Source organism: Scyliorhinus torazame, chromosome 14 (genome assembly GCF_047496885.1).
Source record: "Scyliorhinus torazame isolate Kashiwa2021f chromosome 14, sScyTor2.1, whole genome shotgun sequence".
Taxonomy (NCBI): domain Eukaryota; kingdom Metazoa; phylum Chordata; class Chondrichthyes; order Carcharhiniformes; family Scyliorhinidae; genus Scyliorhinus; species Scyliorhinus torazame.
In genome coordinates, this window is record NC_092720.1 from 210,852,712 (window position 1) to 210,880,338 (window position 27,627).

General features: G+C 52.3%; 1 pseudogene; it reads right to left on the bottom strand.

Annotated features, from left to right (window-relative positions):
- The window catches only part of LOC140390453 (zinc-binding protein A33-like), a 28,345-nt pseudogene extending 1,189 nt beyond the window's left edge, over positions 1-27,156 (bottom strand).
- Between the last annotated feature and the right edge of the window lie 471 nt (positions 27,157-27,627).

Genomic DNA, 27,627 nt, shown 5'->3' on the forward strand with positions numbered 1-27,627 from the left:
GAGGGGGGAGGGAGGGGAGGGGGGGAGGGGGAGAGGGGGGAGAGGAGGAGGTGGGGAGGAGGAGGTGGGGGGGAGGAAGTGGGGGAGGAGGGAGGGGGTGAGGGAGGGGGAGGGGGGGAGGGGAGGGGGGAGGGAGGAGGGATAGGTGGGGGAGGGGGAGGAGGAGGGAGGGGGAGGAGAGGGGGGGAGGGGGGGAGGGGGGAGGAAGGGGGGGGAGGGAGGGAGGAAGGGGGGGAGGAGGGAGGGGGAGGGAGGGAGGGGGAGGGAGGGGAGAGGGGAGGAGGGGGGGAGGGAGGAGGAAGAGGGAGGGAGGAGGAGGAGGGAGGGAGGAGGAGGGAGGGAGGAGGAGGGGGAGGGGGGAGGGGAGGGGGTGGAGAGGGGGAGGGGGAGGAGGGGACGGGGAGGGGGAGGGGGGAGGGGGAGGAGGAGGGAGGGGAGGGAGGGGGGGAGGGAGAGGGGGGAGGGAGGGGAGGAGGGAGGGAGGAGGAGGAGGGAGGGAGGAGGAGGGGGAGGGGGGGAGGGGAGGGGGTGGAGGGGGCTGAGGGGGGAGGGGGAGGGGAGGGGGTGGAGGGGGGAGGGGGGAGGAGGGGAGGGGGGAGGAGGGGGGGGGGAGGGGGTGAGGGGAGGGGAGGGGGGAGGGGAGGGGGAGGGGAGAGGGGGGAGGGGAGGGGTTGGGGAAGAGAGAGGGGGAGCGAGGGGAGGGAAGAGAGAGGGGAGGGAGGCGACGGAAGAGAGAGGGGGAGGGAGGGGAGGGAAGAGAGAGGGAGGGAGGGGGAGGGAAGAGAGAGGGAGGGAGGGGGAGGGAGAGAGAGGGAGGGAGGGGGAGGCAGAGAGAGAGAGGGAGGGAGGCAAGAGAGAGGGAGGGAAGCGAGACGGAGGGAAGAGAGAGGGAGGGAGGGGGAGGGAAGAGAGAGGGAGGGAAGAGAGGGGGAGGGAAGAGAGAGGGAGGGAGGGGGAGGGAAGAGAGGGGGAGGGAAGAGAGAGGGAGGGAGGGGGAGGGAAGAGAGAGGGGGGAGGGAAGAGAGAGGGAGGGGGAGGGAAGAGAGAGGGGGGGAGGGAAGAGAGAGGGAGGGGGAGGGAAGAGAGAGGGAGGGGGTGGGAAGAGAGAGGGAGGAGGTGGGAAGAGAGAGGGAGGGGGAGGAAGAGAGAGGGAGGGGGTGGGAAGAGAGTGGGAGGGGGGTGGGAAGAGAGAGGGAGGGGAGGAAGAGAGAGGGAGGGGGAGGGAAGAGAGAGGGAGGGGGAGGGAAGAGAGAGGGAGGGGGAGGGAAGAGAGAGGAGGGGGAGGGAAGAGAGAGGGGGGGGAGGGAAGAGAGAGGGAGGGGGAGGGAAGAGAGGGAGTGGTAGGGAAGAGAGTTGGGGGAGGGAAGAGAGAGGGGGGATGTTATAACCTGCCTACTGACGATTGGCTGGGAACAAATGACTATCCCACAATCCTATGGGAGTATGAACTTCCCCAATGAGGGGGGCGGAGAAACTCCTACTGTAAATAAGCTGGCCAGTCCAGGAACCAGGAGGAAGGAGAAGGTAGCAAGGGAAGTTACTGCTCTGTATATATTGTTATAGTAAATAAACGTTATTATTTTGTATCCTGAAAACTCGTGCTGGATTCTTCGGGGCCCTTACAAAAGGGGAGGGAAGAGAGAGGGGGGGGAGGGAGGGAAGAGAGAGGGGGGGGGAGGGGGGGAGGGAAGAGAGAGGGGGGGGAGGGAGGGAGGGAAGAGAGAGGGGGGGGAGGGAAGAGAGAGGGGGGGAGGAAGAGAGAGGGGGGGAGGGAAGAGAGAGGGGGGGAGGGAAGAGAGAGGGGGGGAGGGAAGAGAGAGGGGGGGAGGGAAGAGAGAGGGGGGGAGGGAAGAGAGAGGGGGGGAGGGAAGAGAGAGGGGGGGAGGGAAGAGAGAGGGGGGAGGGAAGAGAGAGGGGGGGGAGGGAAGAGAGAGAGGGGGGAGGGAAGAGAGAGAGGGGGGAGGGAAGAGAGAGAGGGGGGAGGGAAGAGAGAGAGAGAGGGGAGGGAAGAGAGAGAGAGAGGGGGAAGGGAAGAGAGAGAGAGGGGGGAGGGAAGAGAGAGGGGGGGAGGGAAGAGAGAGGGGGAGGGAAGAGAGAGGGGGGGAAGGGAAGAGAGAGGGGGGAGGGAAGAGAGAGAGAGAGGGGGGGAGGGAAGAGAGAGAGAGAGGGGGGAGTGAAGAGAGAGAGAGAGGGGGGAGGGAAGAGAGAGAGGGGGGAGGGAGGGAAGAGAGAGGGGGGAGGGAAGAGAGAGGGGGGGGAGGGAGGGAAGAGAGAGGGGGGAGGGAAGAGAGAGGGGGGGAGGGAGGGAAGAGAGAGGGGGGAGGGAAGAGGGGGGGGAGGGAGGGAGGGAAGAGAGAGGGGGGGAGGGAGGGAGGGAAGAGAGAGGGGGGGGAGGGAGGGAGGGAAGAGAGAGGGGGGGGAGGGAAGAGAGAGGGGGGGGAGGGAAGAGAGAGGGGGGGAGGGAAGAGAGAGGGGGGAGGGAAGAGAGAGGGGGGGAGGGAAGAGAGAGGGGGAGGGAAGAGAGAGGGGGGGAGGGAAGAGAGAGAGGGGGGAGGGAAGAGAGAGAGGGGGGAGGGAAGAGAGAGAGGGGGGAGGGAAGAGAGAGAGAGGGGGGAGGGAAGAGAGAGAGAGAGGGGGAAGGGAAGAGAGAGAGAGGGGGGAGGAAAGAGGGGGGGAGGGAAGAGAGAGGGGGAGGGAAGAGAGAGGGGGGGAAGGGAAGAGAGAGGGGGGAGGGAAGAGAGAGAGAGAGGGGGGGAGGGAAGAGAGAGAGAGAGGGGGGGAGGGAAGAGAGAGAGAGATGGGAGGGAAGAGAGAGAGGGGGGAGGGAAGAGAGAGAGGGGGGAGGGAAGAGAGAGAGGGGGAGGGAAGAGAGAGAGGGGGGGAGGGAAGAGAGAGAGGGGGGGAGGGAAGAGAGAGGGGGGAGGGAAGCGAGAGAGGGGGAGGGGAGAGAGAGGGGGCGGAGGGAAGAGAGAGAGGGGGGAGGGAAGAGAGAGAGGGGGGAGGGAAGAGAGAGAGGGGGAGGGAAGAGAGAGAGGGGGGGAGGGGAGAGAGAGGGGGGAGGGAAGAGAGAGAGGAGGGAGGGAAGAGAGAGAGGGGGGAGGGAAGAGAGAGAGGGGGGAGGGAAGAGAGAGAGGGGGGGAGGGAAGAGAGAGAGGGGGGAGGGAAGAGAGAGAGGGGGGGAGGGAAGAGAGAGAGGGGGGAGGGAAGAGAGAGAGGGGGGAGGGAAGAGAGAGAGGGGGGAGGGAAGAGAGAGAGGGGGGAGGGAAGAGAGAGAGGGGGAGGGAAGAGAGAGAGGGGGGAGGGAAGAGAGAGGGGGGGAGGGAAGAGAGGGGGGGAGGGAAGAGAGGGGGGGAGGGAAGAGAGAGGGAGGGGCAGAGAGGTGTAAACGGGGTAGGTGAGGGAGAGGATAGTGAGGGAGGAGGAGGGGGTCAGGGGAGAGAAATCAGAGCAGCAGAGCCAGGGAGTGGGTGAAGGGAGAGAGCAGGAAAGTAGAGAGGGAGTGTGAGAATGGAGTGAAAGTCTGTCAGAAGTGGGTGACGGAAAGCTGGAGGGTTTGAGTGTGGGGGAGCTGGATTACAGAGAGATTGGGAGAGGGTTGGGAAATAGAGCGTGTGGCAGGGAGAACAGGAAGTGACAGGGAGTGTAGGAGGGTGTGAGAGACCGAGGTGGAGGAGTAGAGGCAGCAGGTTAGCAGGGAGAGTGTGAGGGTGAGAGAGAGTGCCGAGGAATGAGTGCAAAAGTGGGAGAGTGTGAAAAAGAGAGGGGGTGTTCGCAACAGTAGGAAGGTGGGAGGGAAAAGAAAGTGAAGGGACGGGGAATTGCGAGGGGGAGGGAGAGAGTGGGCGGAGGGGAGGGTAGATGGAGAGGTACAGCGGAATGATGAAGGAAGAGGGAAGGAGAGAAATGGAAGAGAGAGTGTGGTTAGGTGGAAGAGAGAATGGAAGGGGCTGAGAGAGAGAGGGTGGGAGGGGGAAAGGAGATAAAGAGTGGGAGGGAAAGATGTTAGATTGAGTAGAGGGCAGAGTGTGAGTGCATGGCTGGGAGAGAGAGATTGTGGGAAGGGCAGAAGTAAGGAGAGTGGATATGAAACAGAGAGAGAGATCGTGTGTGGGAGTAATAGGCTGTGAGGAACAGGGGAGAGGGAAAGTGCAGATGGAGGGAAGGAAGGGGGAGAAGAGGGAGTGACCCGAGCCAGTCAGAGTGTGAGGGACAGGAGTGGACGCAGTGAGATAGCAGGGCAGTGGGGAGAGAGAGAATGTGAGAGAGAGATGAGAGATTGTGAGAAGGAGAGTGGGAGGGGAAAGACAAGATTGTGGAGAGAGGGAGAGGGAACAGAGGGAAGGAGAGAAAGAGCTGGAGAGAGAGCGGGTGGGAAGTAATGTTTCTGCTAAGCAGCGTTTCAATGTCACTGCACAGGTTGTACACAATCCGAGCCTGTAAGATACCAGACAAAAATTACATGACAAGAATACAAGAATTTGGAGCAGGAGGAGGCCATTCGGCCCCTCGAGCCTGCATCACCATTCAGTAAGATCATGGCTGATCTGATTGAATATATTTCCTGACCCAGTCACCACTGCTCACTGGGGAAGAGAATCCCAAACACTAACAACCCTCTGACAGCAAACAAATTCTCCTCATCTCAGTCTCAAATGTCAGATCCCTCATTTTAAACTGTCCCTTCATGCTCGACTCCTCCACAAGGGAAACATCCTCTCAGCATCCACCCTCTCAAGTCACCTCAGCGTTTTATACGTTTCAATAAGATCACCTCTCATTCTCCTAAACCCCAATGGGTATCGGCCCAACCTGCTCAACCTTTCATCATAAGATAACCCCTTCATCCCAGGAATCAGGCGAGTGAACCTTCTCTGAACTGCTTCTAATGTAATTATATAATTTAATAAATAAGGAGACCAAAATGGTACAGAATACTCCAGATGTGACCGCATTGAGGCCCCGGATTGCTGCAACAACAATTATATATTTTTCTATTTTATTACAATGAATAACGGGCGGATGAATAATCGCGCCAAGCCACCCCGACGCCGGGGGGTGGGGGGGGGCCTGTCGGGCTCCTTTCTTCCGCGCCGGCCCCTGTTGCCCTATGCCATTTGGCGTCGGGGCCGGCACGGAGAAGGGAGCGTTGGCGCTGGTGCCACTGCACATGCGCAGACCCCACGGCACCCAGTTGGCGCCAGGGTCAGCTGCTGGAGCAGTGTGGGCCGCTCCAGTGCCATGCTGGCCCCCTGTACCCCGGAGAATCAGGCACCAAAAGGCCTGTTCACGCCGGAGTAAAACACTCTCGTTTTACGCCGGCGTCAACACTTAGTCGTGCGATGGGAAAATCCCGCCCAACATCTCATTTACTTTCCTGATCACTTGCTGTATCTGTGGACTAACGTTTTGTAAATCTTGCACCAGGACAGCCAGATCCATTTGCAGTTCTGCAGTTTCTCTTGACCCGATACCAGAGCAGATCCCAAATTCATAACAGTCCTGAACAATAACCCCCAAATTTGGTTTTTTTTTTTGGTTAAGGACCATTAAACCTTTTATTAGTTGACCTAGTAAGAGAATAAATGTCATAAGGTTCCAGGATTTGAAACCACCAGAAGAAATTTCCTATCATGGGTCATCAAAGCAAATAGCTGGGGGCAGCATGTGGCGCAGTGGTTAGCACTGAGACTGCGGCGCTGAGGACCCGGGTTTGAATCCTGGCCCTGGGCCACTGTCTGTGTGGAATTTGCACATTCTCCCCATGTCTGCGTGGGTTTCACGCCCACAACCCAAAGATGTGCAGGTTAGGTGGATTGGCCACACTAAATTGCCCCTTAATTGGAAGAAAATAATTGGGTGCTCTAAAATTTTTTTTTTTAAATCAAAGGGAACAGTTAATACTCGCTATCTTATACTCTAACATTAAAAAAATAGGTAAACCTGATTAACAAGAAATCTTTGCTGTAACTCACCCAAAACCCTGGGCGGGATTCTCCGAGACTGAGGGATGTCCCGTCTCCAACATGGCACCGGCCACGTGCAGACCCGGCCAAATAGCGTCCCCTTTAACCCTCTCGCCGCCCCCGGACCACCCCCCACCAGTTTACCCAGTCCCTGCCTAAGCCCCACAGGCCAGCGGAACAGCTCCCCATTCCCGACTGTGGAAGCGCTGGACACAGTCCGCAGCTGCCCTGCGAGGTCCCCGAAAACTGTGAGCAAACGCGGCCCACGCCATCAGGAAGTGGCCAATTGGGGGCGGAGCATCAGGGGAGGGCCTCAGGTGACGTCCTGAGGCCGTCCCGACGGCGTGTGTCATACTCACTGCTGACCCCGCTTTGGAGGGGGCGGTGCATCTGAAAAATGCCGCCGCCCCCCATTTTGCCGTAAAAATGGGTTCTCCAGCCGATTGCCGATTGCCGAATGCGGTTTCAGCGCCGGTGATTTGAGAATCCAGCCCTAAGTGTTGACACCAACAGAGAATCCATGGACTTCCCGGCAGAAAAATCGTCGCCACACCTGCCGGGTCCGTGACTGACACTCGGGAGGCTGACAAGCTGCAGCCGCACAGAAACAATTCTCCCCCCACACACACCATCCCAGCCAACACGGTGGCTGTAAGGAGAGCGGCGCCAAGGTTCACGGACGCAGAGCCCGAGACCCTCTTGGACGCCGTGGAGGAGACTAGGGCGACCCTGTACCCCGGCCCGGGAAGAAGGCTGCCAGCCGCCGCCGTTCGTCGTGCCTGGGCGCAGGTGGCAGAGGCGGTCAGCGCCGGGGGCAACATAGTCCGGACCGGCCAGCAGCGCAGAAAAAAACTACACAACCTCCTCAGGGTGCCCACGGTGAGTAGGCAGCACTGTGCCCCTGGCACTAACACCTGCCCACTCAGGAGAAGGCCGCACACAAACGCTGGGAGCAGGCGAAGCCAGGAGGTGGACCACGAGACCTGTGGCCCCTCACCGTGGCAGAGCAGAGGGCCCTGGAAGTGGCCGGTGGCCCGGAGGAAAGGGAGGTCGCCGAGGCGGAGTGCGGCCACGGGCGAGGGAGTGAGACCCCGCTGAATTGCGGTTCTCCAGGACGCGTGTGTGAACAATGCCCCGCGAACCACCCCCCCAACACCACCCTCACCCCCACACAACCCTCACCCCCACACCACCCTCACCCCCACACCACCCTCACTCCCACACCACCCTCACCCCCACACCACCCTCACCCCCGCACTACCCTCACCCCTACACCACTCTCACCCCCACACCACCCTCACTCCCACACCACCCTCACTCCCACACCACCCTCACCCCCGCACTACCCTCACCCCCGCAACACCCTCACTCCCACACCACCCTCACCCCCACACCACCCTCACCCCCGCACCACCCTCACCCCCACACCACCCTCACCCCCACACCACACTCACCCCCACACCACCCTCACCCCCACACCACCCTCACTCCCACACCACCCTCACCCCCACATCACCCTCACCCCCACATCACCCTCACTCCCACACCACCCTCACCCCCACACCACCCTCACTCCCACACCACCCTCACCCCCACACCACACTCACTCCCACACCACCCTCACTCCCACACCACCCTCACTCTCACACCACCCTCACCCCCACACCACACTCACTCACACACCACCCTCACTCCCACACCACCCTCACCCCCACACCACACTCACCCCCACACCACACTCGCCCCCACACCACCCCCAGACCCTCACCTACCCCAACACCACCCCCACATCACCTCCTCAACACCCTCACCTACCCCCCCACACCACCCTCACCCCCACACCACCATCCATCCCCACACCCTCCCGCCCACCAAAACCCCCGGCCCACGGTCTAATCAGGCATTTTTATTGTGTCTTGCAGGACCTGCTGGAGATAGGGTGGGTCTACCTGGCGTCCCCCGCCCCCAGCCAGTGTCACAGCCGGAGCCCACCCCCCGTGACCGAGCAGTGATGGGAGCAGCTCGGACACCAGCCCTCAGCCCGAGGCCCAGGACACCCCAGAGCTCGGGTCGGAGGATGACACTGACTTCCCGTCACAGCGTCTCCAACACCCTCCCCCATCCCGGAGACACACACATCGGTTGGCCATGTTAGTGAAGAGGCTCCTGGGACACTCTCTGGTGCTCAGCACACAGCTGACCCGGTACAGCAGGTGGAGGTAGGAGCACCCGAGGGGGAGGACGGTCGGAGGGCCGATCCCAGGGACTAGCTGCCATCCAGACGGGTCTCGGGCGTCTGGAACAGACAGTCCCATCGATAGTGGAGATGCAGTCGCAGAGCCAGGGACTACATGAGGGGATGTCGGCGAGCATCCAACACCTGCAGGCGCAGGTGGAGGAGTCCAACCGCGTGCCGGAGCAGGAGGTGGTGCCGACCATGCGTGTCACCCAGGGCAACACCGCATGGGTGGGGTCCAGAGTGGAGGCATTGGTGCGATGGTTTTGACTAAGGATCGGCATGCCCAAGGCCTGGGGCATTCTGTGCAGGCGCTGGCCGAGGCCCAGGGCAGGGTTTGCTGCCCCACAGGCGACCATGTCCCAGAGCCACCTGGAAATTGCAGCGGTGCTCCGGAGCATGGCCCAGTCACAGCAGTGCCAGGTGGCGGGGAGCCTCAGGGGGTAACTCCCCTCACACCCCAGTCCCAGCGAGAAGCCCAGGGGTCATTGGGCACCCGAGGGAGGAGGAGGTGATGAGACCCTTGCCAGTGACTCCCGCAGGGGAGGTGCCAGAACACAACAGCACCTCGGACTCCCCATCCTGCTCCTGGCGTATCTGGTGGGCAGCAGGCAGAACATGGCGGCACCACGCCACCAGGGGGGAGTGAGGGGGGTGCGGTTGGGGTGCAGTGTCCGTGCCCCTGGCCAGTCCCCCAGCACCCCCCCACCCCCGACCTCCCAGTCGGTGAACCTGGAGGCGATCTGACCGTCCAGTGCACGTAGGCCCAGGCCTCCCGCGCCTACCGGGCATCCTGGTGGGCTCGGTCCACATCGAAGTGGATGTATTGATCCGCCTGGGAATATAATACCCCCGTGACGGTATTGATGCACCTGTGCACCGAGGTCTGTGAAATCCAGGTCCCCACTCGGCGCCAGGAAGGACCCTGTGGCATAAACATTCAAGGCAACCGTCACCTTGGGAGCGGGTGTCCTCCCCCATACCCCCGCGGTGCCAGGTGTGCCACCATCGGGAGTCTTCGACGGCATGCCCGGTCAAGCAGCTCCTCGAATGACAGGTGGTGCCGGTACACACGAGGTCTCATGTGGCACCTCCTTGGCACCTCCCCCTCCTCGGCCTGTTGGACAGCCAGCTCTCCAACCTGGGCGGCTGCCCTCTGCCCCTCTGCTGCTCGCACCGCTGCTGCCTGCTCCGCTGCTGCAGCTTCCTCCTCCTCGAGGAGCTCCCGCTCGTACAGCCGCAGGGCATCCCCCAGGGCTGCGGCGACCAGCAGGAAGGCCACCATTGCTGGTTGAATTCCAATATCCATTGTCTGCAGGGGGTGAAAGGTCGATGCATTAGCATGTTGCGCACTCCCCCCGTGCCCAACCAGGTCCACAGGGCTACACGGTGGTCCCGGTTGGCACTGCGGGATCCACCCCCGCATCTCCACCCCCCACCAGCCCCTCACCCCTGGCCCTGTCGGTCCCACAGTCCCAGCTCCTCAGCTGAGCTGCTGCCAACAACTGCTGCTCCCAGCTCCTTAAACTAAAAACAACTGAACACAAACTGTTGTTCACTGACCCTTGAGATGACCTGTGACCCCCCATCAGGGTTCAGCCTCCTGCCCTGAGACAGGATCTGAATGTGTCAACCCTCGGGACATTCTGAACCTGAAACGTTACACTCTCCAGTCAACTCAAAGGTCACTCCCACAGGTGTTCCACACTGAAAACCAACACAAGACAATCTCCAGAATATATATTTCCTCACCCTCTCCATGTAATTAATATATTCTCTTTATATTCTTCCTGCCTTTTCCCACATTATACTCCATCTACTAACTGAACTATCAACACACGGCACGGTGACACAGTGGTTAGCACTGCTGCCTCACAGCTCCAGGGTCCCAGGTTCAATTCCGGCCTCGGGTGACTGTCTGTGTGGAGTTTGCACTTTCTCCCTGTGTGTGGGTTTCCTCCGGGTGCTCCGGTTTCCTCCCACAATCCAAAGATGTGTAGGTTAGGTAGATTGGCCATGCTAAATTGCCCCTTAGTGTCCAAAAGGTTAGGTTGGATTACTGGGTTACAGGGATAGGGTGGGAGCCTGGGCTTAAGTAGGGTGCTCTTTCCAAGGGCCAGTACAGACTCGATGGGCCAATGGCCTCTTCTGCACTGTGAATTCTGTGATGAACATCACTTTGGAGTCGGGGAGCGTGTGAATGGACTGAGGGAGGATCGAGTGAGCTAGAGGGGACAGGACATATGCTGGAGGGGAGGGAGAGACGGTTAGGGAAGCTGGAAGTGAAGGAATGGGGATTGTGGGGAACAGTGTGTGGGAGTAGGAGAGAGAGTGTGGGATTGAGGGGTGTGGAACAGCAGAATGGTGAGAGTGATGGGATGGGAGATGAGGGAAGGATAGATAGTGGGAGAGAGGATGTACAGGGAGCAGAACATGTGTAAGATGACGAGGAGAGAGCTGTGGGTCGTGGGCAGAAGGGGTGTAGATGGAGGGGAGAGAGGGCAGAGGAATGGGAGGTGAGAGAGAAAACTGCAGCAAAAGGGGAGGTGTCTGGCAGCAACTTCTGGATGAGTGGGAGGGCAGAGAATTAGGGAGCAGAAGGGGAGAGGAATGGAGAGGGGAAGGGTCTAAATCAGCTGGGGGTGGGTAGAAAGCAGGGGAGGGAGACAGTGTTGGTGCGTTACTTTCTTAACTTCTGCAGTCTATGTGGTGTAGGTACACCCACAGTGCTGTTAGGGAGGGAATTCCAGGATCTTGACACAGTGACAATGAAGGAATGGCGATATATTGCCAAGTCAGCATAGTGTGTGGCTGAGAGGGGAACTTCCAGGTGGTGGTGTGTTCAGGCATCTGCTGCTCTTGTCCTCCTAGATGGTAGCGGTTGTGTGTTTGGAAAGAAGCCTTGGCGAGTTTCTGAAGAGCATCTTGTAGAAGGTACACACGGCTGACATTGTTCGTCCTTGTTAGAGGGATTGCATGTTTGTGGAAGGGGGGGCGATAAAACGGGCGACTTTGTCCTGGATGGTGTTCAACTTCTTTAGTGTTGTTGGAGCTGCAGATAAGCTGACAAGACACTGGCAGTGGGGGGGTCAAGAGAGGTAATGGAGAGATCGAACTGGGTGTCATTTGAAAACTGTCCCTCTTTCTGTGGGTGAGGTTACTAAGTGGCAGCAAGTAGATCAGGAAAAGGAGACAATCAAGGATAAAACGTTTGAGAGTCTCCTCGGGTGCAGTATGGAGGTGAAAAGTGAAACTTTGCTGGAGATACTCTGGCTGTTATAGAATCGCCAAGTGTGGAACCAAATAAAGACAGTGCCACAGAGTCGGGAAATAGAGGAGATTGTTTGGAGGAGAATGGTGGCGTTGACCATGTCAATGTTTGCAGAGATGTTCAGAGGGATGAGGAGGGATAATGTATTATGCTTGTTATGTGTGTCATTTATTAGGACAATTCTGCGCTGTGATCGGGATGAAAATCTGGTTGCTGTGGTTCAAATATCCACGTGCAGGAAAATTGGACATTTATTTCAGAAGTGCTCATTTCTGGAAGACTTTGTAGAAGAATGTAAGGTCAGAGAACAATTATAAATACAGAGGGATCGAGTTTGGGGATTTGAACATGGGCTTAAAACTCAGAAAAGGAATTTAACAGGAGGTGACAGCACAGGAACAAGATCGGAGAGAGAACACAGCCCTGTCTGACTCCAGATTTAACTGGAAAACTTTTCAGTTTCAATTGGATCCATTTGCAGATTTGCTCCTCAAACTTCATTTTGTAGAACATATTGACCATGTGGGTGTGTGATATTCTGTTACAGGTCTTCTCCTGGTCCAAGCTGATGAGGCAGGTGTCTACAATCTGTCCCAGATATAGGTGATTATATCCCTGTAGAAGCCAGGTATTTCTAATATACCTAATATAGGTAAAAGATAGCTGTTTAGCGTAAATATTAAGCCCCAGTTTTAAATTATGGATTAAAAAACACATATTCTGCAAATTAATTTTCATAGTTTTAAAATAACACAGAAGTCTGATAAGACAAAACACTTTTCATTACATTTCTCCAAGGACAAGGGCTGAATCCAGCCCAGTAACTTAAAGGCTCTATTGTTCTCATTTCAGACCATTAGTGATAACAGCCTGAACCACATTCCATAACTTAAACAGGCTGAAACATTCTCGACTATTGCTGGTTTGTTTTTAATAAATGGACAGTTAGAACATCAAATCAAATATATTTGATTCCAACATTCTCAAAACATGACAATTTCATAGAAACAGCATAATTCATTTTACTAGATTAAAACAGACAGTTTGATTTACATTTTTCAAGTCATTGTACAGCATGGCATAACGAGATAACATGAAGTTTCCATTGTTGCAATAGCCAAGCCAGCATAAAACCAGTTTTTGCTGGCTTTGAGAAAGCACAATGTTGCATTCTTTAACATACACAAGTATGCAGATACACAACAATTAGAAGTAATGTTACATTTTGAAGATGGACGGCTTGCCGTCAAATCAGATGTGTTTGAGTCTAACCCAAACCAATTAGGATTATATTGGGGTGTGATCAGATGACTTAAGACAGATATGAAACAGTATAACTGAGGAGTTTCATTCCGCCATTTTTTGGTTAGTTTTAGGTTAGTTTTTTGGGTAGGTAGCTTCAGTTAGTTTTTGACTTTGACTGTTGAAGTTTTGCCGAAGCAAGAAGATATTTCTGTGATTCTTTGAAAGCTTCAAATTGTCTACGAATTGCCTTTTAAATGACTTTCAAATTGTAATCAATAGAAGACAAATAAAACAATTCTTATTTGCACCTGAGAAGTTTTAACTTAAATTTCTACTGAGTTCCAGTAATCGCAAGTGCAGCTGGTAACCTGAATGCTTTCAAAATCCCTCAACTGGCACAATCGAATCCTACAATCCCTGAGGAGCACACGGCTATCAGAGAGCTTCCTTCCGGATACAGCAGAGGTCTGATCAAAGTAGATCACCAACTCTAGAGCAGACTTGACTCGATTGATGACCTTGGACAGAATTCTGTTGTCCATGTTAAGCAGTGAAATGTCGGAGGACTTCCGGGTGCGGCGATGACCAGCTAAGTCGCACGTTTCGGCAGCTCCTGGTGGAACGGACTTTTGGGCTCTTAATAAGAGCCCCAACGGCAATTTTAACGGCTAAAAGCACAGTGCGGTAAACCAGAAGGGAATCCCCCCCCCCGGATACGGATGGAAAAAGGAGAGGAAAGTTGCCAGATTGCAGTGGATCCTTTGGAGCAGCGGCAAGGAAGGCAAGCAAGAACCAAGATGGCGTCGGAAGGTGGCAGTTTAACATGGGGCCCTGAACAACAAGAGTTTTTGAAATGCTGCGTGGAAGAACTTAAAAAGGAGATGAAGAAGGAGCTGTTGGCCCCGATATTACAGGCGATCGAAGGGCTAAAGGATGAGCAAAAGACCCAGGAGCGGGAGCTTCGGGTCGTGAAGGCAAAGGCTGCCGAGAATGAGGACGATATACAGTGCCTGGTGGTAAAGACGGAAATGCATGAGGCACACCATAAACGATGTGTGGAAAGTCTGGAAGTGCTGGAGAATAACGCGAGGAGGAATAATTTAAGGATTCTTGGTCTTCCTGAAGGTGCAGAAGGAGCGGACATCGGGGCATATGTGAGCACGATGCTGCACTCATTAATGGGAGCGGAGGCCCCGGCGGGTCCGCTGGAGGTGGAGGGAGCATACCGAGTGATGGCGCGAGGACCGAGAGCAGGAGAAATTCATAGAGCCATAGTGGTGAGATTCCTCCGTTTTAAGGACAGAGAGATGGTCCTTAGATGGGCAAAGAAAACTCGGAGCAGTAGGTGGGAGAACGCGGTGATCCGCGTATACCAAGACTGGAGTGCGGAGGTCGCGAGAAGGAGGGCGAGCTTTAATCGGGCCAAGGCGGTGCTTCACAAAAAGAAGATAAAATTTGGAATGCTGCAACCGGCAAGACTGTGGGTCACATATCAAGGGAGGCACCACTACTTTGAGACGGCGGATGAGGCGTGGACTTTTATTGTGGAAGAAAAATTAGAATAAGCGGGTTATTAAAAAAAGAACGTTTGAAACAAAGTGGTGGGGTGAGTATGGGGGGCGAAGAGGGGGGAAAAAGGGGGGGAAAGATGAGTTTTATGTTATTAATCCTGCGATGCGGTAACTTTTCTCTCTTCCACAGGTGGTGGTGGAGGGAGGAAGGGAGGTGGAGGAGATGGGGGGCGGGGCCAAAAGGGAAGCGCGGGCTTTGTTCCCGCGCTATGATAATCACGGCGGGAATAGGGAAGCAGGAAGGAGGGGATGTCGTACGGTGCGAGCCGAGGTCACGGGGGGAAGCCGAGGTCGGCCAGAGTTTGCTGACTTCTGGGAGCAACATGGGGGGTGTAACTATGCTAGTGGAGGGTCTAGCGGGGGGGGGGTGGGAGGGGGGAGTTTCTGGGTTGCTGCTGCTGGGGAGAGGGGGGAGCCGGTAGGGGGTGGGGTGGGCGGGGGGGCGCCGCCTGGGGGGGGTGCACAGCTGCGTGGGAACCGGGTGAGGAGCTGGAAAAAGGGGATGGCTAATCGACAAGGGGGGGGGGGTAAAAAGCCCCCCAACCCGGTTGATCACGTGGAATGTGAGAGGGCTGAACGGGCCGATAAAGAGGGCACGGGTACTCGCACACCTTAAGAAACTTAAGGCAGACGTGGTTATGTTACAGGAGACGCACTTGAAACTGATTGACCAGGTCAGACTCCGCAAAGGATGGGTGGGGCAGGTGTTTCATTCGGGGCTAGATGCGAAAAACAGGGGGGTGGCTATACTAGTGGGGAAGCGGGTAATGTTTGAGGCAAAGACCATAGTGGCGGATAGCGGGGGCAGATACGTGATGGTGAGTGGCAAATTACAGGGGGAGGCGGTGGTCTTGGTAAACGTATATGTCCCGAACTGGGATGATGCCAATTTTATGAGGACCTAGAGGTGGGAAAGTTGGTAATGGGGGGAGATTTTAATACGGTGCTGGAACCAGGGCTGGACAGGTCGAGGTCCAGGACTGGAAGGAGGCCGGCTGCAGCCAAGGTGCTTAAAGATTTTATGGAGCAGATGGGAGGAGTAGACCCGTGGAGATTTAGCAGACCTAGGAGTAAGGAGTTTTCGTTTTTCTCCTATGTCCACAAAGTTTATTCGCGAATAGACTTTTTTGTTTTGGGAAGGGCGTTGATCCCGAAGGTGAGGGGGACGGAGTATACGGCTATAGCCATTTCGGATCACGCTCCACATTGGGTGGACTTGGAGATAGGGGAGGAAACAGAACGGCGTCCACCCTGGAGAATGGACATGGGACTAATGGCGGATGAGGGGGTGTGTCTAAGGGTGAGGGGGTGCATTGAAAAATACTTGGAACTCTATGATAACGGGGAGGTCCAGGTGGGAGTGGTCTGGGAGGCGCTGAAGGTTGTGGTTAGAGGGGAGCTGATATCAATAAGGGCACATAAAGGAAAGCAGGAGAGTAGGGAACGGGAGCGGTTGCTGCAAGAACTTCTGAGGGTGGACAGGCAATATGCGGAGGCACCGGAGGAGGGACTGTACAGGGAAAGGCAAAGGTTACACGTAGAATTTGATTTGCTGACATCGGGTACTGCAGAGGCACAGTGGAGGAAGGCACAGGGTGTACAGTACGAATATGGGGAGAAGGCGAGCAGGTTGCTGTAGTGAAAGGAACTAGGAGTATGCAGGCGGGGAAAGCTCCGGGACCGGATGGATTTCCAGTTGAATTTTACAGGAAATATGTGGACTTGCTTGCCCCGCTACTGATGAGAACCTTTAATGAGGCGAAGGAAAGGGGACAATTGCCCCCGACTATGTCAGAGGCAACGATATTGCTTCTCCTAAAGAAGGAAAAAGACCCGCTGCAATGCGGGTCCTATAGACCTATTTCCCTCCTAAATGTAGACGCTAAGATTCTGGCCAAGGTAATGGCAATGAGGATAGAGGATTGTGTCCCGGGGGTGGTCCATGAGGACCAAACTGGGTTTGTGAAGGGGAGACAGCTGAATACGAATATACGGAGGCTGCTAGGGGTAATGATGATGCCCCCACCAGAGGGGGAAGCAGAGATAGTGGTGGCGATGGATGCCGAGAAAGCATTTGATAGAGTGGAGTGGGATTATTTGTGGGAGGTGTTGAGGAGATTTGGCTTTGGAGATGAGTATATTAGATGGGTACAGCTGCTACAGGGCCCCTTGGCGAGCGTGGTCACGAATGGACGGGGGTCTGCGTATTTTCGGCTCCATAGAGGGACGAGGCAGGGATGTCCTCTGCCCCCATTATTGTTTGCACTGGCGATTGAGCCCCTGGCAATAGCATTGAGGGGTTCCAGGAAGTGGAGGGGAGTACTCAGGGGAGGAGAAGAACACCGGGTATCTCTGTATGCGGACGATTTGTTGGTGTATGTGGCGGACCCGGCGGAGGGGATGCCAGAGATAATGCGGATACTTGGGGAGTTTGGAGAATTTTCAGGATATAAGCTGAACATGGGGAAAAGTGAGTTGTTTGTGGTGCATCCAGGGGAGCAGAGCAGAGAAATAGAGGACTTACCGCTGAGGAAGGTAACAAGGGACTTTCACTACTTGGGGATCCAGATAGCCAAGAATTGGGGTACATTGCATTGGTTAAATTTAACATGGTTGGTGGAACAGATGGAGGAGGACTTCAAGAGATGGGACATGGTATCCCTGTCACTGGCAGGGAGGGTGCAGGCGGTTAAAATGGTGGTCCTCCCGAGATTCCTCTTTGTGTTTCAGTGCCTCCCGGTGGTGATCACGAAGGCTTTTTTCAAAACGATTGAGAAGAGTATCATGAGTTTTGTGTGGGCCGGGAAGACCCCGAGAGTGAGGAGGGGATTTTTACAGCGTAGTAGGGATAGGGGGGGATGGCACTACCGAGCCTAAGTGATTACTACTGGGCCGCCAACATCTCAATGGTATGTAAGTGGATGGGAGAAGAGGAGGGAGCGGCGTGGAAGAGATTGGAGAAGGCGTCCTCAGGGGGACTTGCCTACAAGCTATGGTGACGGCGCCGTTGCCGTTCTCACCGAAGAAATACACCACAAGCCCGGTGGTGGTGGCTACTCTGAAAATTTGGGGGCAATGGAGACAGCATAGGGGAAAGATGGGAGCCTCGGTGTGGTCCCCGATAAGAAATAACCATAGGTTTGCTCCGGGGAGAATGGATGGGGGATTTGGAACATGGCAAAGAGCAGGAGTAACACAATTGAGAGATCTGTTTGTAGATGGGACGTTTGCAAGTCTGGGAGCGCTGACCGAAAAATATGGGTTGCCCCAAGGGAATGCATTCCGGTATATGCAACTGAGGGCTTTTGCGAGGCAACAGGTTAGGGAATTCCCGCAGCTCCCGACGCAGGAGGTGCAGGACAGAGTGATCTCAAAGACATGGGTGGGGGACGGTAAGGTGTCAGACATATATAGGGAAATGAGAGACGAGGGGGAGATTATGGTAGATGAGCTGAAAGGGAAATGGGAAGAAGAGCTGGGGGAGGAGATTGAGGAGGGGCTGTGGGCTGATGCCCTAAGTAGGGTAAACTCATCGTCCTCGTGTGCCAGGCTGAGCCTGATACAATTTAAGGTGTTACACAGGGCGCATATGACTGGAACACGGCTCAGCAAATTTTTTGGAGTAGAGGATAGGTGTGCGAGATGCTCGAGAAGCCCAGCAAATCACACCCACATGTTCTGGTCATGTCCGGCACTACAGGGGTTTTGGGTGAGGGTGACAAAGGTGCTTTCGAAGGTAGTGGGGGTCCAGGTCGAACCAAGCTGGGGGTTGGCTATATTTGGGGTTGCAGAAGAGCCGGGAGTGCAGGAGGCGAGAGAGGCTGATGTTTTGGCCTTTGCGTCCCTAGTAGCCCGGCGCAGGATACTGTTGATGTGGAAGGAAGCTAAGCCCCCGGGTGTGGAGACCTGGATAAATGACATGGCAGGGTTTATAAAGCTGGAACGGATTAAGTTCGTCCTAAGGGGATCGGCTCAAGGGTTCACCAGGCGGTGGCAACCGTTCGTCGAATCCCTCACAGAAAGATAGAGGGAATGGAAAAGAAGACAGCAGCAGCAGCCCAGCCAGTGGGGGGGGGGGTGGGGGGGGGGGGCAGGAACCAGAAGGACTCTCAGGGATGTTAATATATAAGTATAATATGTATAGGTTGTTGTTATAGATAATTGTATATTGGACTGTTAAAACATATTTTTGGAGAGTATTTATCTGGGACAAGGCAGTTGCCATTTAGTTTTGTTTTTGTTTATATATTATTTATTTCTTGTTTATAAAACTGGCCATTGTTATTTATATTGTTATATTACTGTGTAAAGGATACACAATGTACTGTTATGGTTGGCCAAAAATTTTCAATAAAATATATTTTTTTTAAAAAGCAGTCAAATGTCACCAATTTCTAAATCCTCTCTGTCCCCTTCCACTTGTAGATGAAGGTGAGGAAGCCTTTCCTCATGGATTCTAAAATCTTATCAGTCAGAATCAAACTCTCACTCACTGGCCTGATCCAGTCTCACAGAGTCAAACACAAATGACCTGATGAACTGTCACGTCCTCTCAAGAAGCTGGCAGTTTGTGTCAACTCAACCAAATTTAGTGTATTTTCTCGTGTCATCTAAGATTTCTGTGATAGGGGACAGTAAAGCTGGGGGAGGGGGGTCTGTGGGCTTCATGTCACACAATCTGGCACAAAATGATTTGCTGATCCTCAGTATGTCAGACTGCGATGATGTCACTGAACCAACTTCTTCCTTCAGGCTGTTGATCACAGATCTCTCGATCTCTCTCTCTGTCTCTCTCTCTCTCTGTCTCTCTCTCTGTCTCTCTCTCTCTCACTGTCTCTCTCTCTCCCTCTCTCTATCTCTCTCTCTCTCTCTCTGTCTCTCTCTCTGTCCCTGTATCCCTCTCTCTCTGTAACCTGTGGAAGATGAAACGTGAGCGGAGTCTGGAATGAATGATAATCTTGGAGCCTCTGCAGCGAAGAGTGAGTCATGAAGAACAAAGAACAAACAACAGTACAGCAAAGGAACAGGCCCTTCTGCCCTCCAAGCCTGCGCCGACCATGCTGCCCGTCTAAACTAAAATCTTCCACACTTCCGGGGTCCGTATCCCTCTGTACCCATCCTATTCATGCATTTGTCATGATGCCCCTTAAACATCACTATCGGCCCTGCTTCCACCACTCCTCCGGTAGCGAGTTCCAGGCACCCACTACCCTCTGTGTAAAAAACTTACCTCGTACATCTCCTCTAAACATTGCCCCTTGCACCTTAAACCTATGCCCCCTAGGAAACCTGGGAAAAAGTCTCTGACTATCCACTCTGTCTATGCCCCTCATAATATTGTTGACCTCTATCAATTTGCCTCTCAACCTCCGATGTTCCAGTGAGAACAAACCAAGTTTACTCAACCTCTCCTCATAGCTAATGCCCTCCATACCAGGCAACATCCTGGTAAATCTCTTCTGCACCCTCTTTTTTTTTTTTTGGCAATTTACTATTTATTTTGTACAGTGCACACCTTCATTCGAAACAAAAATAATGGATTGATATATTTAAATGATTTACAGTAAATTATGACTGAGGCACAGTGATTGTCACCAAGCTAATGAGGAAGTTCATGATGCTCAAGTTTATAGTGAGAGCCACAGGATGGACATCGCTGGGGATTTCCAGAATGCAGCCAGAACCAAACAATCGCAGTGTTATCTTCTTCACAAATGCAGCCAACAAGCCTCTTGTCAGCGATTGAAGGAACAACATGAGGATCTTCCTTGGTACCTGCATACTCCTTTGATTTGAAGATACTGGAGGGATCCTTCCCTTTCTTCATAGCTTGCAATACTTTCCTCTCGAGACCAGTCGATTGTTCTTCATCTGTCGGAATACCTGTGGAGGCCAAGGACCTGCTGGCTATGATCCTGCTGGCGGCGGGCACCCTTGGGGCCGCCACCGCGGGACAGCACGTTCCACGTGACACCGCCGCCATCTCAGCGTCCTCTCTTCTGCACCCTCTCTAAAGCCTCCACATCCTTCTGGTAGTCTGGCGACCAGAATTGAACACGATATTCCAAGTGTGGCCTAACTCAGGTCACCTTATACTCAATGCCCGGCCAATGAACGCAAGCATGCCGTATGCCTTCTTGACTACCTTCTCCACTTATGTTGTCCCTTTCAGTGACCTGTGGACCTGTACACCTAGATCTCTCTGACTTTCAATACTCTTCAGTGTTCTACCATTCACTGTATATTCCCTATTGCATTAGACCTTCCAAAATGCATTACCTCACATTTGTCCAGATTAAACTCCATCTGCCATCTCTCCGCCCAAGTCTCCAAACAATCTAAATCCTCAGACAGTCCTCTTCGCTATCCGCAATTCCACCAATCTTTGTGTTGTCTGCAAACTTACTAATCAATGACCCCGATCATCAGCAGCAGGAGCAGATTCTATTTGCTTTTCTCGAGTCAGGACATTTCCTTTTGTCTCTCTCACCCTCTGAACACCTCTAAGGATAAACAACATCTCGATTTTCCACTTGACTGCTTCCCCAGGCACCAGGACCTCAAAGAGGAGTTCCAAAGGCATCCACCTTTTTGTAATCCCGTTTGAGTTCCTTGATGTCCTCTGGGGTCACCAATTTCACGTTGCCCGTCGCCCCCCCCCCCCCCACCCCCCCCCCCCCCCCCCCCCCCCCCGCACCACCCCCTCCCCACCCCTACAACTCGGTTGTCTGCAAATACAGATGTTCAAGATGTCTGTCAGGGGCACGCGGGAGACAGGTGGGAATGTGGTGTGGTGAACATGGGAATGATCAGGCCCGATTTTCCACAGATTCAACAAAGTCTGCGCTGTCCAGTGAAGACAAGGTGACCCTGGTTTCCCCTGATAACAAAGCTGGAGGGAGGGTGGGGACTGCTCCCTTACCATCCACCTTCAAGGTCATTCTGACCTGCCATTTGCTGGTCCAAATCGAATCTTGCCTCACAGGCAATGACCCAGATTCTTCAGGCTAAAACTCATCCCTTACTATTGACACCCTCCACATAAAGTATTTGGAGTGATTTACATTTCAGAATCCTCCAGATTTACTCAGTAAACGGAGCCGTTAGGAGACCAAAATCATTCACAGTACTTACTACCCAACTCCCACTAATGTCACCAAACACTCTGCAGTTATGTAGCAGCTGCAGGTATCCAGTGTTCCCACACTGAACACAAGAAGAAGCCTCATTGTCTCCACAAACTGGAGACATTTGATTCAGATGGGGAGTCAATACACTCTTGATCCTCCACTGGATGGTGATGCCCCAACCAGAGGAACAGTCTGTAGAATGGTTGAATCACTAGTCTGAAAGTGACCTCCGGAAACTCCATCAGAAATTATGTTCGGAGTTCATTCTCTCTGAGTCCTGCCCAATATTTATAACATCACAACAACGTCATCAAAACAGAAATCTCCCTGATTGGTCAATACTGTTTCTGGAATCTTGCTGTTCAGAAATTGGTTTTCTAATTTCCTACATTACAACAGTGACTGTTCCTCAACAATATTCCACTGGTTATGATGCGTTTGGGGTCACACTGCCGGAATGAGGGCAGTTTTTCAGTTCAATATCTATTTTTCCCTATTGTGTAATGATTTATCTGTGACCAGGAGGTGGGATTTTTCTTACTGCTGCTCGCCGCTCTTTTCCCTCTCTCACCCCCGCTGTATATACATGTCACCCCACTCCCCTCACCGGAGTCAGAGGAGGATTTCCTGTCTCTTGTCCCCTCCTCAGGAACCACAGAACATCTTCCCACACTGCAAACCCGTGGGAAAGTGGACAGTGATATTGTTCTGAAGATCAGCCCTCAGAATGGACTGGGCCTCTGAGCAAATTCACAGAGTGAGCAGTGGCTTCACTGGTTCACCACCTGCTCCATCAATGGAGTCACTCAAAAAATCAACCTCACTCAGTCCAAACTCCCTATTCTAGATTTAAAACTATACCGACTTTGATCTGGACCCTGTGGCTGTGTTAAACTTGTGGATTTTTACATTCTCCCTTCTGTTTTGAACCTTGAAAATTTCAATAATATCACCACACTCCCTCCCTTATCCAGTGCAGACTCGCAGTTTCTGCAGCCCCTCCTCTTGACGAAGGTAACCTACTCCAATCCTACTCCTCTCCGAGGTCCCCTCCTGCTTCAAGAAGACCACCATCATCCCGGTACCAAAAAAGAACCAGGCAACGTGCCTCAATGACTACCGTCTGGTGGCCCTGACGTCAGTCGCAATGAAGTGCTTCGAGACGTTGATCATGAAGCGCATCGCCTCCATACTCCCAGAACACCTTGATCCACTGCAATTCGCATACCGTTGCAATCGGTCCACATCAGACGCCACTTCCGTGGCCCTACACCCATCCCTAGAGCATCTCGAAAACAAGGACTCCTACATTCGACTCCTATTTATTGACTACAGCTCCGCCTTCAACACCATAATCCCAGCCAAGCTCATATCAAAGCTCCAAAACCTAGGACTTGGCTCCTCCCTCTGCAACTGGATCCTTGATTTTCTGACCAACAGACCACAATCAGTAAGAATGAACAACAACACCTCCTCCACAACAGTCCTCAATACCAGGGCCCTGCAAGGCTGCGTACTTAGCCCCCTACTCTACTCCCTGTACACACATGACTGCGTCGCAAAAATTGGTTCCAACTCCATCTACAAGTTTGCTGACGATACGACCATAGTGGGACGGATGTCGAATAACGACGAGTCAGAATACAGGAGGGAGATAGAGAACCTAGTGGAGTGGTGTAGCAACAGCAATCTCTCCCTCAATGCCAGCAAAACTGAAGAGCTGGTCATTGACTTCAGGAAGCAAAGTACTGTACACACCCGTGTCAGCATCCACGGTGCCGAGGTGGAGATGGTTCGCAGTTTCAAATTCCTAGGGGTGCACATCTCCAAAAATCTGTCCTGGTCCACCAACATCAACGCTACCACCAAGAAAGCACAACAGCGCCTATACTTCCTCAGGAAACTAAGGAAATTCGGCATGTCCACATTGAGTCTTACCAACTTTTACAAATGCACCATGGAAAGCATCCTATCGGGCTGCATCTCAGCCTGGTATGGCAACTGCTCGGCCCAGGACTGCAAGAAACTTCAGAGAGTTGTGAACACTGCCCAATCCATCACACGAACCTGCCTCCCATCCATTGACTCCACCTACACCTCCCGCTGCCTGGGGAAAGCGGGCAGCATAATCAAAGATCCCTCCCACCCGGCTTACTCACTCTTCGAACTTCTTCCATCGGGCAGGAGACACAGAAGTCTGAGAACACGCATGAACAGACACAAAAACAGCTTCTTCCCCACTGTCACCAGAATCCTAAATGACCCTCTTATGGACTGACCTCATTAATACTACACCCTGTATGCTTCATCCGATGCCAGTGCTTATGTAGTTACATTGTGTACCTTGTGTTGCCCTATTATGTATTTTCTTTTCTTCCCTTTTCTTCCCATGTACTTAATGATCTGTTGAGCTGCTCCCAGAAAAATACTTTTCACTGTATCTCGGTACACTTGAGAATAAACAAATCCAATCCAATCCAATCCAGGAGTTCAATTCCACCAACCAGATTATCTGCCGTTTAACACTTGCTCTCTAATGTCTGAATGTCTTCCCGATAAACAATGATAAAAAATGTTCACAGAATGACAGACGGGACCAGTCCAGTCTCCTCGACAAATTGGGTTTCCCATCCTGAGATTGGTGCTCTATTCCTCTGGTTATACAGATCCCTTCACTGCTTTGACACACGGTGCTGATGGCTTCAGACACTCACCCAGAGGAACCCACAGAGAGTAAAATATGAGAATGGAGAGGCTCCCGGGGATTAACAACCGGCAAAGTGAATATTTAATCTGGGACCTTGGAGACCCTTTAGTCCCTTCACAACTGGATTTAAAATCAGGAAAATGAATAGAAGAGTTTTACCGGGGTTAATGGAGTTTATCATTTCTCTCCACGCTGTGTACTGTAAAGGGCCTTTGAACTTTCCGATAGACAGGGCGGCAGCAGATACTGAGAGTGAGCAAGTCTCATCACTAATCCTGTATGTTAAAAAAATGCAATCAATTTGTATGTTAGAAGATTTTAGAACATATGTAAATAGTCACATTTTCAGCATTTTTGGTGATAGAGAAAATGTAGAAAGTGAAATATTAATCACGTTTCTATAACTGAGAAAGGGATAACTTGGAAACTCAAAGGCAGAGAATGGAAACCCCCCTGTTCTGAAAAAGGTTCACAGTCTGATAACAGATTAGTTACCGGGATATCACAAATCACAGGAGAAGAGAAACATTTAGCCTGTCCACTTGCTGTTTTACAATCAAAGTTTGTAGAACAAAGACAATGACTGAAAACACCTGGAACTTATAAAAAATAAATTTAGAGTATCCAATTCATTTTTTCCAATCAAGTGGCAGTTTAACATGGCCAATCCACCTGCCTGGTACATCTTTGGGTTGTGGGGACGAAACCCACACAAACCCACACAAACACGGGGAGAATGTGCAAACTCCACATGAACAATGACCCAGAGCCGGGATCGAACCTGGAAGGTCACAGACACTAACAGCCAACATCAGGCAAGTGATCAGCTCCAGCCTGTGAACCAGGTTGTATTATTTACCTGACATCTTGTCATTTATACAATATTGTAGAACAGTTATAGAAAATCTAATACTGTTTAATCACGGTCATAACGTTTGTTATTGTAAAATACTCGCCAGTGAAGAATACGCCGAGTTTTCATGGCCCGATGGACGACCATTTAAAGTTGTGACAACAACCAAGAGATAAATCCATAACAACAATTGACTGAATTATTTTATAAAACTGCAGAGTTTCAGTAAAGAACATGTCCTACCTTCTCTTCCGAAAAGCTTCCTCCTGAAAGAAACGAATGAGGAACAGTGAGGATGTCAGTAACAGATTTCAGGAGGAGTGAGACAGGCTGGTGAAATGAGCAGACTCAGAGCAGATGAGATTTCACACGGAGGTGTGAAGTGATGGATTTTGGAAGGAAGATTGTGGAGAGTCAAATAAACTGAAACTGAGCATCAGCCCCGCTCACAGACACAGTGACTCTCACACACCGTACCAGACACACCCACACACTCACAACATGGAACTGGAACTGAGCATCAGCCCCGCTCACAGACACTGTGACTCTCACACACCGTAGCAGGCACACACACACACTCACAACATGCTGGAACTGAGCATCAGCCCCGCTCACAGACACAGTGACTCTCACACACCGTACCTGACACACCCACACACTCACAACATGGAACTGAGCATCAGCCCCGCTCACAGACACAGTGACTCTCACACACCGTACCAGACACACCCACACACTCACAACATGCTGGAACTGAGCATCAGTCCCGCTCACTGACACAGTGACTCTCACACACCGTACCAGACACACCCACACACTCACAACATGGAACTGGAACTGAGCATCAGCCCCGCTCACAGACACTGTGACTCTCACACACCGTACCAGACACACCCACACACTCACAACATGGAACTGGAACTGGATTACAATGGGAGTTCCAGGAGAAAATTAAACTTGAGAAACACGGAAATAATCACAAAGCGAGTGTATAAATCAGGGCAACACATTTTAGTCCCTGGGTTCTGCAGACAGTTTGGGAGCCGTTCGTTGAGAGACAACAGCAGAACAGTTCAGGAAGGGAAACAATTTCAGTTTAATTCTGTATTTTTTCAGTAAATTCTACAATTATTTCACAATTATCATCAGTTATTTTGTGGCTGTGAAGTTTCACTGAACTGGGCCACAATATATTCCCTCACCTTCAGAAATATCAGCTCGTCTTTTTGCTCCATCTGTTTCTGCAACTTGGAGAGTTTCTCCTCAATAGAATTTAAATTCTCCTGAATCTCTCGAAGATTTTTCTCCATTCTTTCTAGAATCCTCTCCTCTTCTCCCCTGAGATCTCTGAGTAAACGCTGCTCTTTCTCAGTGAGAATCTGATGCATTTTACTGAACTCGGATGTGATGTGGGTCTGCAGACTGCTCGACTGTTCCTACCAAATGAAATGTGAAACATAATTAATGTCCCGCGATAAAGGGAACAAAACTAACCGAGATCCCAGAAAATCAGCACAGGGAGACCTTACCCTAACTTCAGAAATCTTCCCTTTCTGTTTCTGTTCCGTTTCTAGAACCGCCGATTTCTTCTCTGTGAGAGAATTTAAGGAAGATTTCAGCTGATTCTGGGATTGGGAGAGAAAATCACAGAATGAAAATGTTACAGCTGGAAATGGGAGAAAATATCAGTTTATAAAATAATATCTCTTTTACCTTGTAGATTTCAACAGCTTCATCGATGGGCAGAAAGTTGTGAGATTTGTGTTCCCGCGAATCTCTACAAATCAGACAGATCAATTTCTTGTCAGTTTCACAAAACAGCTTCAGTTCTTCCTGATGTTTCTCACAGTGAAGTTTATTTTCCTTCTCTTTCCGATTCAGATTTAATTTTCGAGTTTTCTCGGTCAGATTCGCTAAGGCCCGATTTATCCTGAGGTTTCTTTCCGGAAACTCCTCTCTACATTCCGGGCATGAATTTATCTCCTTCTTTTCCCAACACTGGGAGATACAGGAGCGGCAGAAGTTGTGTCCACAATCCAGTGAAACCGGATCAGTGAAGAAATCAAGACAAATGGGACAAATTGTCTCCTCGGCCAAACTCTGGACCTGCTGTCTGAGAGCCATGTTCACACTCAGCACTTCCTGATTCAAACTGCTTTCAGTTTCAATGTTATTGGGCTGCTGACTCGACTGAACAACTTCACCCAGTGAGAATTTTAATTGTATTGACTAAAATATACTGGTCTGTATCCTGTCGACTGTTTTTTAACGTTATGTCAGGGTGAGGATTAGGTTTAGGGCTCGGGTAAGTGTGAGGAGGGTGAGGGTTAGATGGTAATCATATCGAAGTTGGAAGATCTTGGTAATCTTACAGATCTTGTAGAAGTGAAAGGAGGAGGAAGACAAAAGGGAAGGTCTGTAATAGGGTGGAGAACAGGACAGATTAAAGGATTCATAGTGAAATAAAAAATAAAAGATTGACTAGAGGGGATGGAAAAGACATATTAGCAGCCTCACAAATATAAAGTAAATCAATAAAGAAATAAACCAAAGTGGGTAGTGGGGGAGGGGTCAGTTTGGGAGCGAGTAGAGGCGGCATCCTGTAAGAGTACGAGTTTGGAGGCTTTATTAAAGGCGCCCCTGCCGTTCTC